The sequence below is a fragment of the Zea mays genome, chromosome 2 (genome assembly GCF_902167145.1).
Source record: "Zea mays cultivar B73 chromosome 2, Zm-B73-REFERENCE-NAM-5.0, whole genome shotgun sequence".
Taxonomy (NCBI): Eukaryota; Viridiplantae; Streptophyta; class Magnoliopsida; order Poales; family Poaceae; genus Zea; species Zea mays.
Window position 1 is genome coordinate 225,934,529 of NC_050097.1, and position 17,118 is coordinate 225,951,646.

The following is a 17,118-nucleotide window of genomic DNA, read 5'->3' on the forward strand; positions in this document are numbered from 1 at the left end:
AATAAATTGAATCATATTCGCGCGCACGATTTCACTCAGACGACGCACGATCCCAATTATTTCGCCCCGAATATTTTAGTCATCGAGTTCAAATGAATTTGTCTGGGATAAAATCATCCGAATGAGTCGAGCTTCCGAATTTTGTATTCGCGCAAACGATGAATTTTAAATAATCATCGAACGCACCAATTTTCAGAACAATTATGTTCCGAACAGCACGAAAATTTAGGACGAGCCCAAATAGATGAAAATAAAAACGATGTCGCACTCGCGACAGACGGAACAGATGCGATATTAAAATCGCAATAGGCTAGCATCTGTTTTATCCACTGATCACGTGCTTAAATCCGTACTCGTTGTCGAGCGGAATATAAACACCTGGGGTGTTACAGCCCTCCCCCCTTAAAAGAATCTCGTCCCGAGATTCGGAGCGAAAGACTTCTAAGGGCAGAGAAGTATGTAACCCATGTTCATATCAGCGATAGTCGTGAGACATTTCCAATTAAAGGCGAGTGTCTCGGGATGTTTTTCTCTAGTGGACATAACATATATTGCCTTAGGCTAATTTAGAAATGTCCACCAATAGAGATGATGTCTACCAAAGGAACACATAAGGTTCTATGTGTGTAGTTTGCTTTTTCTGATGACACTGTACTATCTGAGTCTGTTGAGCGAGTGGCAAATACGCGATTTTACCCAAGCAGAATCAGATGCAACCTCTTGGGTAAAACACACAGAAAGAGGTTTACCAACAAGTGGTCACTGTAAGTTCATAGCACACGAGACGGGTGTGAATGTCGAAGAACATCACAGTTAACTCGTGGCAGCCAGAAAATCCAAGTCCATGGAAGGTGATATAAATTCGAAAAAAACAAATCACCAGCGGAGGGATCTGTAGATGCTGCCTTCGCAACCAATCCGTTTTATCAAGCACTAACCATGGCTTGACTTGATCACACATGCTGGAAAAACACACGCGAGGCAATCGAGGCATGACTCGAGCGATGACTAGGTGGTTTCTGGTCGACTTAATCTCGATTCTTGAAAGTACTTCCTTAAGATGGGTTGAACCATAGTGAGTTTAGACAACTCGATAAAACGATCTCTAAACTCAACCTTTGATCACAATGCAGTTACAAGTCAGTAAAACCAACTTGTTGAACTACTTTTGACATTGAGCAAGTCCTCTCAGTACCATCGGTAAGCCGACGGTCGAGAGCTCTCTTTGTTAACAAGAGATTATGTATGTGGGCAAAAATCTATTTGGTCAAATTGTTCATCTGTTTACTCATGCGAGATGAATCATCCACTTGGTTAGGGAATACATGGATTAAATAGGAGAGCGAATGAACAAACTCTTGCATCTCAGCAGCAGGGAAAATCCAATCTCCATTTTGAGAGCTAATCAGTTGTCCCTCGACACTAAAAAGCTCCAAGGTTTCACCTTTACACAAAGGACATAAAGGGAACTTGTATGAGTAGTCACTACCAAGATCAAAAGAAATAAGACCACACATGAAAGTGGTATGCCCTTTTGATCCAACGAAGATGATAGATGTTGCTTGATTACTTCACAAACAACATAGAAATTGCTTCAAGGAAGAGGTCTACGGAAGATAACATATTGATATAATCTCATAATGGATTATGACTACTAACTGTGATACTAGCATGTGCCGAGTAGCGCAACCATGTGCGCACACACAGAAGGCCCTCGGTTTCGTCACGACACCACTGGTTTTAGTCATAACACCATTATCAGACATAACCAATAAGAAATCTCACGCGACACCAATGGATTGGGCAAGGGTGACAATATATAAAGAGACTCTACCTGTCAAAACGGTTACAAGTAGAGAGCCAAACAGATCATGGCCCGATGAAATGAACAAAACACGGCCATAACCTAAATCGGTTGATGAAGGGAGTATGATGGGAGACTGTTATTCAGCCCCAAACATATTTCTATGCCCATCACGGAGATTACCAGGTCAAGGATTAGTATCTGGTTAGATACAGAGGAAAACAATTATTATAAGATTAAGTTGGTATGCCTTCGATAAGTATGAGGAAACCAAAGGCATCAAACTTAAGAAAAATGGTTGGACATGTCTTTCCTATGTTGGGTTAATAAAGCAACATGGTGATCCGCAAGGAGAGGCCAAATACAATAGAGACCTCAACCTGTGTCAACTGAACAAAAGAATGGTTCTAGAAGGAGACATGACTCGAAATTCTTGTTTTAAGCTGGGTACACTTTAGGTCCAACAAAGAAATTATCTAGGCATTTATTTTTATGTGTTTGGTCCTGGAGTGATAACGGAAAAAATTAAGTTTTGGGTCATGGTTCACTAAATAAGAACATGGCCTAATTCTGGGTTTAGGCAAACAAGTCACTAACCTTCTATCGACACATCAAGCACAAGAGCAAACACCATATAAGACCTTAATAGGTTACCTAAAGAATGGAGGACACCTATTTCATCGAAGTTCATAATTCAGCATTACACCACATTATCTACAATCAATGGTTACTGGAATAAAGATGAGAGAAGCATTTTGGGTGTATAGGTGACAAACAAGATGCAAAAATCAGGATGCATGCTCGTCCTATACGTCCTCACAAATTTTTTGCCAATCTAAAGTGGCAATAACGTTCTATATGGGTGGCATACTTACGACTCTCACGGTATTTGCTAGTCGTCAGCTACACATACATTTTCGAGGTTAGTGTACCTGCAGAAAAATCTATCACAGCCCAATTCCCAATGATGCAAGTCACACATGACAGTTTATCATAGTTTATACTCCATATATTGCTATATGGAGGCCAGCTCTTCATTAAGCCCCGAGCCACACATAGGCGCTGTTGCCACACTTTAACCATAGGGCAACTCATTATGGTAACTCACCTTCTTACCTGAGCGTAGGTGCGTCGTTACAAGTACATTACACTAGTTCTCAGTATTCCCATGTCCGTATACCCATACACATCCATGGGGTACTGAATTCCCAGAAAAGTAAATACTCCACATCGCAGCTTTCATATATACATATGTGGAACATGTATATAGTCAAGCGCTTTTTATGCTCTTCCCTAGACCTACGTTTGTTCGGTCATGCTCTCACATCTCACCTTACCTGAGCGTCGATCCATTCAAGACTGAATGGCCTTAAAAATAACAATACACATGTATGCAATACCCACCCGGTTGTGGGTTAGTGGTTTTAACTAAGCCACCTGATAGTCCTTAACTTAGGGCTTAACAGAGGATGTCGGTAGCATTATAGTTTTTCAAAGCTGTTTTTCAAAGCCAAACAATGTGTTTAGTTGAAAATAGGTTTTTCGAAACCAAAACTTTGTTTTAAAAATATGTATGTGACCGTATATACTTAATCCTGCTCCGATACCAGCTGTGGCAGAACCTCCCAAGTTATTTGGCCCACATGCACCTGCCCTTGTCTCAAAGACCTCAAACTACTATGCATGTGCACTAGATAACTTAACAGGATCTGTCCGATTGCCCCAAGGACACCGGATAAACCACTTACAACCAGGACCGCAAGATTAAGTAACACAAATCACACACACTGATATTTTTGCAGCGGAAATCTTATTACTAAATTTTACAAGTTACAAAAATTTTACATTATTTTATCGGAGTGATTACAAAAGTATAAGTTTGAAATATATGCTAGCTCAAGAGACCATCCTCATTAAGAAGTATAGAAGGGTTACTTAGACTTATAAGAAGGCCAAGCCCACCGGCACTTAACACCATCATCAGCAACACAAAACTATAACCTGAAAAACAACAGGGAATAAAACCCTGAGTATGGAATTACTCAGCAAGACTTACCCGACTAAAGAAAAGACTCTCAAGGGTATGCTGGCTAGAGGGATTCAAGTTATGGCTTATCAAGAATCGAAGACTCTGTTTTGCAGAAATGCTTACTATGAGTGGATCCTTAAAATCCAATTTTACTTGTCAAGTTAAGTAAAGTTACCTGCATCTAGAGTTCTTTCTACCCTAGTTCAAGCACTTGACCTGCACTAGCCATTTTCTTAACAACCCTTCATCTTTACTGGATTTCTACGTATAGGGCAGTGACCAAGTCTTCATGTCCGCGAAGTTACGGCGATCCGAATCGATTATACTCAGCTGAGGATCTCCAATCACATGACATATGTAGCACTTAACCCTTGCATATGTCAACTCGCCACCGGGGTTCTTAAGACCAGATCAGGTTCACGCCAACCGAGAGCACAGATACACCACCGTCCAGCCTCTTGCCACGGAGGGTACACGCTACTCTCGCCATCTCTCCACTCCCATTGTGTGTTATCTTATTCTGGTATTAGTCTGCCCGAGGCAAAGCTTACCCATGACGAGGCATGTGACCAGTTTAGAGATGGCAATGGGTACCCGAAACCTGAAACCCGATGGGTTTTTACCCCATTAGGGTACGGGTTTGGGTCAATTTTCATACCCATGGGTTTGTTAATGGTGTTGGGGACCATAATTAGGGGTACCCTCAAGACGCCTAATTCTCAGCTGGTAACCCCCATCAGCATAAAGCTGCAAAGGCCTGATGGGTACGATTAAGTCAGGGATCAGTCCACACGAGTGACTCGATCATGCTTCGCCCGAGCCTAGCCTCGGCCAAGGGCAGCCGACCTCGAGAGACTTCCGTCTCGCCCGAGGCCCCCCTTTTAACGGCGGACACACCTCCGGCTCGCCCAAGGCCTTGGCTTCGCTTAGAAGCAACCCTGACTAAATCGCCGTGCCGACTGACCAGGTTGCAGGAGCATTTAACGCAAAGGTGGCCTGACACCTTTATCCTGACACGCGCCCCCCGGCAGAGCCGAAGTGACCGCCGTCACTCCACCGCTCTACTGACCAGTCTGACAGAAGGACAGTGCCGCCTGCGCCACTCCGACTGCAGTGCCACTCGACAGAGTGAGTCTGACAGGCAGTCAGGCCTTGCCAAAGGCGCCATAAGGAACTCCGCTCCGCCCGACCCCAGGGCTCGGACTCGGGCTAAGACCCGGAAGACGGCGAACTCCGCTCCGCCCGACCCCAGGGCTCGGACTCGGGCTAAGACCCGGAAGACGGCGAACTCCGCTCCGCCCGACCCCAGGGCTCGGACTCGGGCTAAGACCCGGAAGACGGCGAACTCCGCTCCGCCCGACCCCAGGGCTCGGACTCGGGCTAAGACCCGGAAGACGGCGAACTCCGCTCCGCCCGACCCAGGGCTCGGACTCGGGCTCAGCCCCAGAAGACGACGAAACTCCGCCTCGCCCGACCCCAGGGCTCGGACTCCGCCCTGGCCTCGGCCGAACGATCTCTGCCTCGCCCGACCCGGGGGCTCGGGCTCGACCTCGGCCACGGAAGACAGACTCGACCTCGGCTTCGGAGGAACCCCCACATCGCCCGACCTAGGGCACAGGCCCGCCACGTCAACAGGGAGCGCCATCATCATCCTACCCCGAGCCGACTCGGGTCACGGAGAACAAGACCGGCGTCCCATCTGGCCAGCTCCGCAAGATGGGCAATGATGGCGCCCCACAAGCTCTGTGACGACGGCGGCTCTCAGCTCTCTTACGGAAGCAGCGCGACGTCAGCAAGGACTCGACCGCTCCTACAGTTGTCCCTCCGCCAGGCTCCGTTGCTCCTCCGACAGCCACGACATCACGCCAGCAAGGTGCCAAGACCTCTCCGGCTGCCACATTGGCATGTACCTAGGTTGCTAGCTCTCCCTCCGCTAGACACGTAGCACTCTGCTACACCCCCCATTGTACACCTGGATCCTCTCCTTACGACTATAAAAGGAAGGACCAGGGCCTTCTTAGAGAAGGTGGGCCGCGCGGGGACGAGGACGAGACAGGCGCTCTCTTGGGGCCGCTCGCTTCCCTCACCCGCATGGACGCTTGTAACCCCCCTACTGCAAGCGCACCCGACCTGGGCGCGGGACGAACACGAAGGCCGCGGGATCTCCACCTCTCTCACGCCCGTCTCCGGCCACCTCGCCTCTCCCCCCTTCGCGCTCGCCCACGCGCTCGACCCATCTGGGCTGGGGCACGCAGCACACTCACTCGTCGGCTTGGGGACCCCCCGGTCTCGAAACGCCGACAAATGGGCATAAATGTATACCCGACGGGTTCATGGGTACCGGTTTGTTCCTATAGTACCCAAACCCGTGAACCCGTGGGATTTTTAAACCCGACCAAAGCTAGTGCATATTGTCATTTTATTTTATAAACGAACAACAAACTTGTTATCTACCTATTTACTTCCTAATTTTTATCAAATAGTGAATGTATAAGTAGTTGGTGATAGTGTTGCTTGCTTGCTATTATAATTATTACTAGCGTTATATATGTGGTGGATGTATAAGTTAGTGCAAGGTAAATTGATTATACAACTTATTATTTGTATTTAATTCTCTCTACTAATATTTTTTATACCAAATCATGAACTCGTTGTTCGTTACGTAAATTTTGGACCATGATCTCATTAATCATTACGATACTTATTGATTATAAAAAGAATAAGCATATTGGAGATAAAAACCCGCGGGTAACCCGTGGGTACCCGCAAACCCGATGGGTATGGGTTTGGGCAAAATTTTAAACCCGTCATAGGTACGGGTTTTTTAATGGGTGTAAATATTTTTCACGGGTACGGGTTTGGGATAGCAAAACCCAGCGGGTTTGTACCCGTTGCCATCTCTAGACTAGTTAAAGGGTCCTCGATCATCAAGCCTACATCGGCACGGTCCTTAATCGACTCAGACGGAGACACTACACCGAGACTCCCTTCTCGTGCAAGTCAACCGCCCGGTCTCAGCTTTATTATTTTCAACCCAAAGTCTGGTACTTGGCAGAGGTACATATTTTCCGATGTTGAACCCATCAAGGCCTTTGACAGATCCACCATCAAGTTTTATTTTTGAAAACATTCCCACCCACTGAAGCATCACCTTTGTTTTAAAACAAAACATTTTTGTATGCTAAAGCAAGGCTAAGCATCATAAAATTCTTTTCAAAACGGATATCAAGGAAGGGAAATCAATTTTCAAGGAGGGAAATGCATCAACGGTTTAGCACACAACTCCTATCACCTAATGCATCAAACAAGGTGATAAATATTTTAAAACATCAAGGAGGTGGCAAATGCACCGGGGCTTGCCTGAATAACACTAGGTTAGTGTTGTTAAGTGGCGACCACTTGGCGATCATCCTTTGGCTTGGCACTCGTTCAGATTATCCATCTTCTGGTTCGTTCATCAGCATCATCCTACGGATTAGCCCGCGCTTGGGGTCTACTTGGCTCATCTTCCGCATCACGCGATTTTTTATCGTACCTCATGAGATGCACGATGCACATGTATGAGCACCAGTATAACGAGTATAATATAGATAATCTACACTAAAAAGGGTGAAAACACTTTAAAACCAAGCATTAAGCATCATGGATATCACAGCAGGGCATCGACTACATCTATTAACCAAATTGACATAACAACACTAGAATATCTATTTTTATTCCTAGCTTTTTATTCATTCTTTAAACTGTGTATCTTAATTACTTAATTTACAGATTAACATGTGTATCATATATATTAATATAACTTCCCATTTTTAACACCTACAATCCCGCAAACACTGAGACTTATTGAGATCTTTTTCATCCTACGACATCGACCAAATTACTAAAACGACTCAGGCAATCTAATAAATATTAAACCTAGTAAAACCATCCACCAATCCACTAACACGAATAACAAATTTACTTACCCTGACTAATTCGACGCGATAGTCGCAAGCACGACTACGGGTTCCGGTCGACGTCATCCAGGGGCCTTCTTTTCTTCGATAATCAATTGCTGAAGATCTTTTCCTCGACTGAATAATTTTGACAAACCGAACATGAGTCGCGCAGGATGTCCGAGCTTTTGTCACGCACTTGGTGAATGCCATGCTGCTGGCTCCGTCTTCACCCGATTCTTGGGATTTCTTGCTGACACGCGGAACGACGACGAGATCGTGTTTGGAGCGAGCTGGTGAGGTGGGGGTAGAGCAGGGGATGACAGCTTCGACGACGATATAGGAGGGTGGCATATATAGAGCTGCACACTCGATGCGATGACGAACGACGCTAACCGGCGGAATCGACGACGCGATGAGAATTAAGGCCAAGCGAGCCGAGGGGACGCGCTGGCGAGCAGGAAACTGCGCGAACACAACATGGAACGATGCCCCGCCTGGCCGAGCTGAAGGAAGCACGGACCAGGGACAGAGTGGGCACCAGGGCGAGTTCACGGCAACAGACACGCATGACAACTACCGACGCAGCCGGATAACTAAAAATACTGCGACAGCCAAGAATCGGCTCGGAGACGACGACCGGCACAAAGAAGGCACGACGTCGGACATAGGGAAACGACGGCGATGCACTGGAGCTTCAACCCATTGCTAGATATTTCGTCGAGAAGCCTCCAACAGCATCAACAAAGCTTTTGCGCACGCTGTTGCTGTCCAAACGAAGGACGGCGCTTCGGATCCTAGCAACGCATAGCCCGACAAGCGCGCGGCAGAGGAAAGCATGCAGGGCACGACGGTCAGGGATTCGGCAACGCAGCGACTGCGAGCTAGAGTAGAGGCCAAATGCTGGCGAGCAGGGAGCAGGGACGACCAGCCAAAGCATCATCGGCAAGCTCAAGTCGACGCGCTAGGAACGAAAGGAGCAAAGAGGTGCTGGGCAGTTCGGCGCAGCGAGCTGAGCAGGGAGATGAACGCCGCGAAGGAACTTCGCGAGTAGAGCGCGGCGCAGAGGAGTACTGGAGGGACTCGGAGCTTGGGGAGGGAGACGGCCAGGGAGCTATGAATGGAAGGAAGGAAATCCGGGCACGTGGCGGAACTCGACCGAGTGCCATGGGAGGGAGCCGTCCATGGGAGCCGAGCAGGAAGGAGGGCGCGCGGTCGAGGAAAACAGGAGCCAGGCACACGCGTCCATGGAAGAGGGGAATCCAAGTTGGAGCGACCGCGTGCGCGCAAGAGAGAACAAAGAAGCGAGGAATCAAGCTTAGGGAGCTGGCCATGTAGCAGCGACACACGGTGAGGAAATTCTAGGGGCGCGTAGGCACCCAGACGCGCGACGAGGAGGGAGATTGGCGCGCCAGCAGGGGAGCTCGGACCAGGGGCGCGCGCGAGATCCGGGATTCCAGGGTGCTGGGCGTGCGCTCGAGCAGGGAGGAGCACCGTACAGGGGGCATCGCGGCTGGGATAAAGCTTAGCAGAGAGGAGCGCCGTGAGGGGGCTGCCATGGGAGATGTGCGCCGAGCTGGAGGAGGAAGGGAGGGGAAGCAGGGGCGCGGCTGGAGAAGCCCAGCAGGACGCCATGGGAGCTCGTCAGGGAGCGAGAGGAGCAGAGAAGAGAGAGAGCACGACAGGATATTTGAAGAATCCCAGGGGCGGTGCTGAAAAAAATCAGCAGGGTAGGGCGGCGTCCGGATAGAGAAGACATGATATTTTCTCTTTTTTATTTTATAAATAAAATTATCGATATTTGATCACGATTTCTAGCGATAACAAAATGGTCGACAATACTTGCGACATAGTTCGGTTCGATTTGAAATCTGATAAATTTACCTGCGGTCAGAACACATGATTCCATGGTCACGAGTAACTGGCGTGGTAATCGGATCTCAATTATAATTCCCGGATAGACTGTCACGGTTTTGATTTAGCGATGAACAAAGAGTCGATGTGTGATACGACAATTGACTACGCACATTAACGAATCCTGAAACGGAACATCCGAGGTTTACGATTCTGACTAAAATTCGTTTAGATAATTTTCGTGACTATTCCGGCCATGATGTAAACGGACCAGATCGACACGAGTTCGGCTTCACTATTTTAATCTGCTCTGCGTGATTCGACCGAAATTAGCTGAAACCTGAGCCGCTAATGTATACGCGATTTCGTCGTCAAAACAGCGTGCGAACGAATAAATTGAATCATATTCGCGCGCACGATTTCACTCAGATGACGCGTGATCCCAATTATTTCGCCCCGAATATTTTAGTCATCGAGTTCAAATGAATTTGTCCGAGATAAAATCATCCAAATGAGTCGAGCTTCCGAATTCTGTATTCGCGCGAGCGATGAATTTTAAATAATCATCGGACGCACCGATTTTCAGAACAATTATGTTCCAAACAGCACGAAAATTTAGGGCGAGCCCAAATAGATGAAAATAAAAACGATGTCGCACTCACGACAGACGGAACAGATGCGATATTAAAATCGCAATAGGCAAAGATGATTAAAATTGAGCATCCGTTTTATCCACTGATCACGTGCTTAAATCCGTACTCGTTGTCGAGCGGAATATAAACACCTGGGTGTTACAATCTCTTCATGAACTTCAGCTTCGACTCATCCCTCTTCACCGACGTCAGCCTGCAAGTAACATCGCATCAATACTGAGCAATAATAAATAGAGAGCAGGTAGGAGAAAATGAGCAGAATTTTTTTAGTATACCTCGTCAAGTAGCGCCTGTGCTTCGTCTTCGACGACTTCGCGTCCACCCTTCGTCCAAATCTGGGTAACAAATCTGTTACCCACGCATCTGGCTTCGCTGGGTATTTCGCTTAGGTCAGACGAAGAAATGTTGAAGGTAGGTTTGTGAAAGGGAAATAGGGTTAATCTTTTCCTAGTATTATATTTGGTGGTTGAATGCCCAACACAAATATTGGACTAACTAGTTTGCTCTAGAGTATATGATCTACAGGTGCATAAAGGTTCAACACAAACCAATAAAAGATTGAAGAAAGGGTTCAAATACAAAGGAGCAAGAAACCGAGTGTGCCCTGGTCTGGCGCACCAGACTGTCCGGTGTGCCACCGGGCAGTGTCTAGTGCACTAGGACCGTACAATCCCAAACCAGCCACTCTCGGGTTTTCGCCAACGCGCTCCACTATAATTCACCGGACTGTCCGGTGCACCAGCAGAGTAACGGCTATCCATCGCAACGGTCGACTGCAACGGCACCCTGCAACTCTACAGTGCGCGAACAGTGCACGCAGAAGTCAGAGCAGTCGTCAAAGGCGTACCGGACAGTGAACAGTGACTATCCGGTCCGACACGGGACTGTCCGGTGCCATTAAAGGACAAAGCCTCCAACGGTCAGAAGCTCCCAAACCCTAAGGATTGGGTGACGTGGCTGGCGCACCGGACTGTCCGGTGCGCCCATCGACAGCAGCCTGCCCCAACTGTTGTTTGGTGGTTTAGGGCTATAAATACCCCCAACCACCACCACTCCAAGCGTCCAAGTTTCCAGCACTTCACATCCAATGCAAGAGCTAGTGCATTCACTCCAAGACACATTTTCAATAGAATCAAAGCCTCTCTAAGTCCCAAATACATTCCACTCACCTAGTGACTTAAGAGAGAGTTTGTTCGTGTTCTTTGTGCTATTATTTCTTGGATCGCTTTCTTCCTTCCTCATTCTTGTTCCCAAGTGAATTGTAATCAAAGCAAGAGACACCAAGTGTGTGGTGGCCCTTGTGGGGTCTAAGTGACCCGTTTGATTAAGGAGAAAGCTCACTCGGTCCAGGTGACCGTTTGAGAGAGGGAAAGGGTTGAAAGAGACCCGGTCTTTGTGCCCACCTCAATGGGGACTAGGTTCTTTGGAACTGAACCTCGATAAAACAAATCACCGTGTTCATCTGCTTTATTTCTTGGTTGATTTGTTTTCCCCTTTTTTCGGACTCGGATTTATTTCTAACGCTAACCCCGGCTTGTAGTGTGTGCTTAAGTTTATAATTTTCAGATTTCGCCTATTCACCCCCCCTCTATGCGACTTTCAGTTTGTTAATGGTCTTCAATTGATTGCACCCATCCTTTGCAAAGATAGCAGCAGTGCCTCGAGAAGCGACTAGCGCACAAAAATCACCGTGTCCTACCATAACTTCGTCAAAAACTTCGACTTCCTTTTCAATCCATTCCAGTGCCTTAGGAATATTGTCAGGTGAGTGCTTAGCCTCTTCCAAAGCTGCTCCGACAGAGTTAAAAAATCTCCCGCAACCGCGAGGAACATCAGGTTAAAAACTGAAGCATGTATCTCGAAGAATTTTCAAAGCTTCGGATAATTTAGTATTCTTTTCAGGTTCAGTTTTGACTTTCATTTTCAAAGCTTCGGCTTCATGGTTTAGACGGTTCATATCATCTCGAAAATTTGATTTAGCTTTTTCAAACTCTTTGCTCAATTGTTCAAGTTATTTGTTTTGTTCTACAATCTAGATATCTTGTTTCTCGTTTCGCAGGCGAGCTTCAAAATGATTTGCTTCGACCGATTTAGAAACCTTCTCCTTCAACAAATCTTCAAGATTTTTAACCTTTTTCTCAAGGTCATAAATTATAAATTCATTATTTCAGTCTTCACCTTCCTGTTGCAGCTTCAGAGCCTTTCTCAGCAGAAAAGTATATCATAATTCTGAAGACACATAAGATTTTGTCTACTAAAATTTAAAAGCAATAGTAAATTAGGGAAGAATAACAAAGTTTGTACCTTAAAATTCGAATACACTAGGCTACCGGTGATATGTTGCTTTTGGTACCAGCTGAGTTCTCTCTCTAGCTTCGGAAATCCAATACTCTGACAAAGTGATAACAATTTTTGCTTCGGTGCGATCAGGAATACATCCTAGTATCTCTTCGTCCATGCCACCAAAGAGGATGGATCCAGGCTAGTAGCCGCCTGCTATAGCGAATTCTCTCAACCCAGACATATCATTTTCAGACAACTGTTGGCCACCCAAGTGCCTTAAATCAAAGGTCCTGCTCTCTGAAGAAGCTTCCTCAATATTCTTCATCTTCGAAGCCGAAGTTTTGGCAGCAACCGCTTCGTCAGTCCCCTTCTCGGGCACCACACCATCTATAATCCTATCAATCTCCGATAGGGTGGTCCCGAGTAGGCCTTCGCTATTCTCGACTTCATGTGCAGCTTCAGCAGCTTCATCAGTTTTAAAAGGAGCGGCCTTTTTCTTTGCTCCCAGCGGGGGAGTTTTGTGCACAGCCTGCATAACAGCCATCATACATTGTTTTTCTGAACATTTTCTTCTACCCTAGCCCTCGTAGGATCTTTTCTAGTTCCTTCTTCAGCATCTTTCTTAACATCTTTCTCCCTTTGTTGTAATAAACTAGTTAGGTCTAATCCCAAAGGTCTTAGCATAGCAAAGGGCAAGGGTTGAGTCATTACCTCCAAGATCTCTGTGACATCAATGGAGGACGTCGAAGGAGTTTCAGGGACCTGCTTCGAGGGAGCAGGCACCTTCTTCTAAATACAGCTCACTTCCGAAGATTTTTGTTTTTAAGGGTTGGTGATTTTGGCCCTGACTTAGAAGTTTCAGCTTTGCTAGAAATCTTTCATTTCTTTGAAAGTGTCTTTTTCTTATCTTCTTGAATGGACCTCATGGCCTGCCTTTTCAAGATGCTTACAACCCTTTTCCTCTTCATCCCACCATCTTCTTCCTAATTTTTTTTTATAATCTGGGTACCCAAAGCCCAATGCGTCCATAACCTGATTCAACCTTCGGTTTTCTCGGGTGCCGAAGGCGACAGTCATCAATTGGTCTTCTTTCTTTGTATAATTGCCAAGAATTTCGTTGCACATTGTTTCAATCACTTCCAGCCACTCGGCATAGGGACCGCTGAAGGTATCTTGGAGTCTAAAGCGGTACGGTAGTCTCACAAGTTCAAACTTGTTTCCTTTGCCTTTAAGCTTCGGCATTCCCTGCCCACTCAGCATTGGGAAAACCCTATTGGCTAAATATTCTTGGACCAAGTCTCAAGTGCTGATCTGCTCTGCCACAACTCTAAAGTGAACTTCAACTAGTTGGCATGTTGGCATGGGGAGTCTATCTTCATAAAACATAAATGCCTCTTCATGCCTAAGCTTAGCCACATAGGACTCATCACCATGTTCTTGACCTTCTCCCTCCCTTTGCTATTAGCCTTCATATAGAACCATTCGCTTGTCCAGCCAATAGGCCATTTTGTACGATATCCGATTACAGTAGCCTTAGTATCTTTCCGATATGCAAACTTGTAACACCCAAAGTTCTTGTGAAGCTCATCTGCCCTAGCCTTTGTTTGATAATGTAGCTCGTGGACTCGACAGAGGCCTTCGACATTTGCGCTCATGCCCTGGCTTTGGAGAGCCCAAATATAAGCACTAAGTCTCACTATCGCATTTGGCATCAGATGATGAAGATATATCTCAAACCTTTTTAATACTTCAGCAATCATCTCATACAATGGGAATCGAAGCCCTGCGCGGAAGAAGCTCTTGAACACACTACCTCATCATCTTTCGACTCTAGAATAATTTCATCACCTGCGAATCTCACCAAGTCATCATCGTTCTTTCCAACATAACCAAGCTGATTCATTAAAACCAAATCATCAGGTTTCACAGTGGATTTGCCAAATTCAATGTGACTGGGTTTGCTTGGACTTAAGATACCTGCATCATCTTCGGCGTCGTCTCCATCGGTATTACCTTCGACATCAGAAATGTTCTTCTTTGGAGCATCCTTCTCTTTCCTCTGAGAAATCATCCCAGAATCCTTCATGATTTCTGACATAGGAGCCGTATCAGCTGTATCTATTTCCCTGCCTTCATTCGTCAACCTGGCAGTGGCTTTAAATCTAGCCATTGCAGCCTTGAGTCGAAGCTGAACTGAGAATTTGAAAGTCACTAAAGACGAAGCACAGTCAAAAACTGAGAAGAATGAAAACACCTTCGGCTGCAGTAAATTTTTTTGGCAGCACAATGATGCGGCTGTAAAAACCTAACACCAACCAATTTGTTTTTATAGCCTTGCAGGCGGAGAAGGCGAACCATCGTGCCAGTCACACCGCCTGATCGGTGGACCAATGAAGTCTACAACTTTTTTATTCGTTTTTTTAATAACAAGCTCAGATAAGGTGTTTTTCGGACCTTTAGTACTCAGATGCCTTTGTATGTTTCGCAGATTGAGCTCGTTATGAAAAAACGATCTAGCACCATGAAGGGCTACTATTGGGGTCCCTCTCTTTGCCCAAGGTCCTCAAAATGAACTAACTGCTTCGATTCATCTAACATGAATGTTGCAAGACCAAATGCCAAAGATAGAATAACGAAGCGAGGAACGCGAGGGACACAACAAAACTTTGGCAATTATCGTAATCACAGCTTCGGCTTAAGCTAGTTTCGAAGCTATCACAACAAACCAGTTCAAGAGTAGAAAGACAAGTTTATCCTTAATACTTGTATTAAAACAAATGTATAGAGATGGATGGTACAATTGTAATTTCACCTGGGCGGTGTCCCAAACCTATAAATAGATGAACAGTACCAATGTACTGTTCACCTGAACATTGGAAAGAGTTATTCAAGAGAGCTTGAGACACTACCTCGGTTGTCCACTTTTCGAAGGTCATCCTTGTATTTCCCTTCGCGCGGAGCCGAAGGTACAAATGTTGTTATATTGTCCGAAGTATGATTTTATCAACATAAAAAGTGATGAAAAGAAGGGTTCATCCCTTATTATTTATTTATTAAATATGAATACTATTGTCCTATCATTAATCTTCGATCATAAACAACCTTCAAAGGAGGATTGTCTTATGATTGAAGTTAAACATCTCCATTCACCTTCGTCTAGGAATCATTATCTTTAAAAAAGATAATGCTTTCAAGGACGAAGGTCCTTAATGCTTATCATTGTGTTGCCTTGTTTTTAAGTCACACCAATTGAAAACGAGTGATCAAAAGCTATGAGACCGTAGGTTCGAAAACGACTAAAATTGGAGTTAAAACGCAAAAGATACGAATTTTATATCTTTCGGATTTATATCTTTCGCAAAAGATACAAAACATAAACCCCCGAAGGGAAGCAACCGAGATACCTCCTAACCCGAGGCATCTCCCCGAGGGTCTCCAACCTCAGGCAAATCTACGCCCCGCCCGAAGCCACCACTGCTCCGTATGTCTCTCCTGAGCTGATCCCAGGGAGATAAGACAAAGGCGCCCAAAAACTGGTGGGGAACACTCACATTTAATGTACACGCCTACCCCACGCCGCGGTACAGGAGCATAGTGGCTAACAAGACAGCAGCCGCGTCCGGGCACAACAGCATGATTACACCCCGCTACAGTACATGCACGCCGCCTGCCATCCCTCCAATGGGACATCTAATACAATGGGAGAAGCAGACCGGCCCTCAGGCGCAAATCTCCACCTCGCCTGACGCTGAGTCCGGACCTCGGGCGCAAACTTCTGCCTCGCCCAACGCTAAGTTCGTCCTCGGGTGCGAACTTCTGCCTCACCCGATACTAAGTTTGGCCTTGGGTGATTTCTCCACCTCGCCGAGCTCGGACTCGGCTACCTACTCCACTGTGAATCCCGCGGGCGGCCACTCCGTCGACTGTGGCACAAGTTAGGGATGTCTAAACCAACGCCTCGAGAAGACTTCCGCCTCGCCCGAGCAGGGCTCTGACCTCGATAAACGCAACGACGTCACCCAGCACAGGGACGCTGACACACCCTGTAAGCAGGCTTTTACCCATACCACGGTGTTGTTACAACAACTACGGTATGGGAAACCCTCCCCTAGGGGCTCAGACGTACAACCAACCCCTCGGTCTCTACATCGGTTCTTAGCAGGAAATCAGCAGGCAAGTCATCAATGCAGTGCATCGTCATATCAATCACAGGACGCCAAAACATCTCCCCTTGGAATACGAAGACCTACGGCTTCACAACATACATCTTCTAGGTGTATAAATAGGGCAGTGTAGTTCTTCCAAATGGCAAGCGGACACACATGCAAATACTCAGTCATTTCCCACTAAGTCTTAGGATATTAGCACTTGCCTCAATCAGTTCCAGGGACCTGGGGACTTCCCCTTTCCCGTTGTGCTTGTAATCCCTACTGCAGGCACTCAGGTGCGAGTAATATAAGTCTCATCCCCCTGCTGGAAGTAGGGCTTTGCATTGCCCGAACCAGGATAAACTACTTGTGTCAACTCGCACACCATCTAGATTCTGGGCACGTGACA

General features: G+C 46.4%; 1 pseudogene; it reads right to left on the reverse strand.

Annotated features, from left to right (window-relative positions):
- Window positions 1–7,962: 7,962 nt before the first annotated feature.
- Window positions 7,963–8,714, reverse strand: LOC109944423 (uncharacterized; annotated as a pseudogene).
- Window positions 8,715–17,118: the final 8,404 nt, after the last annotated feature.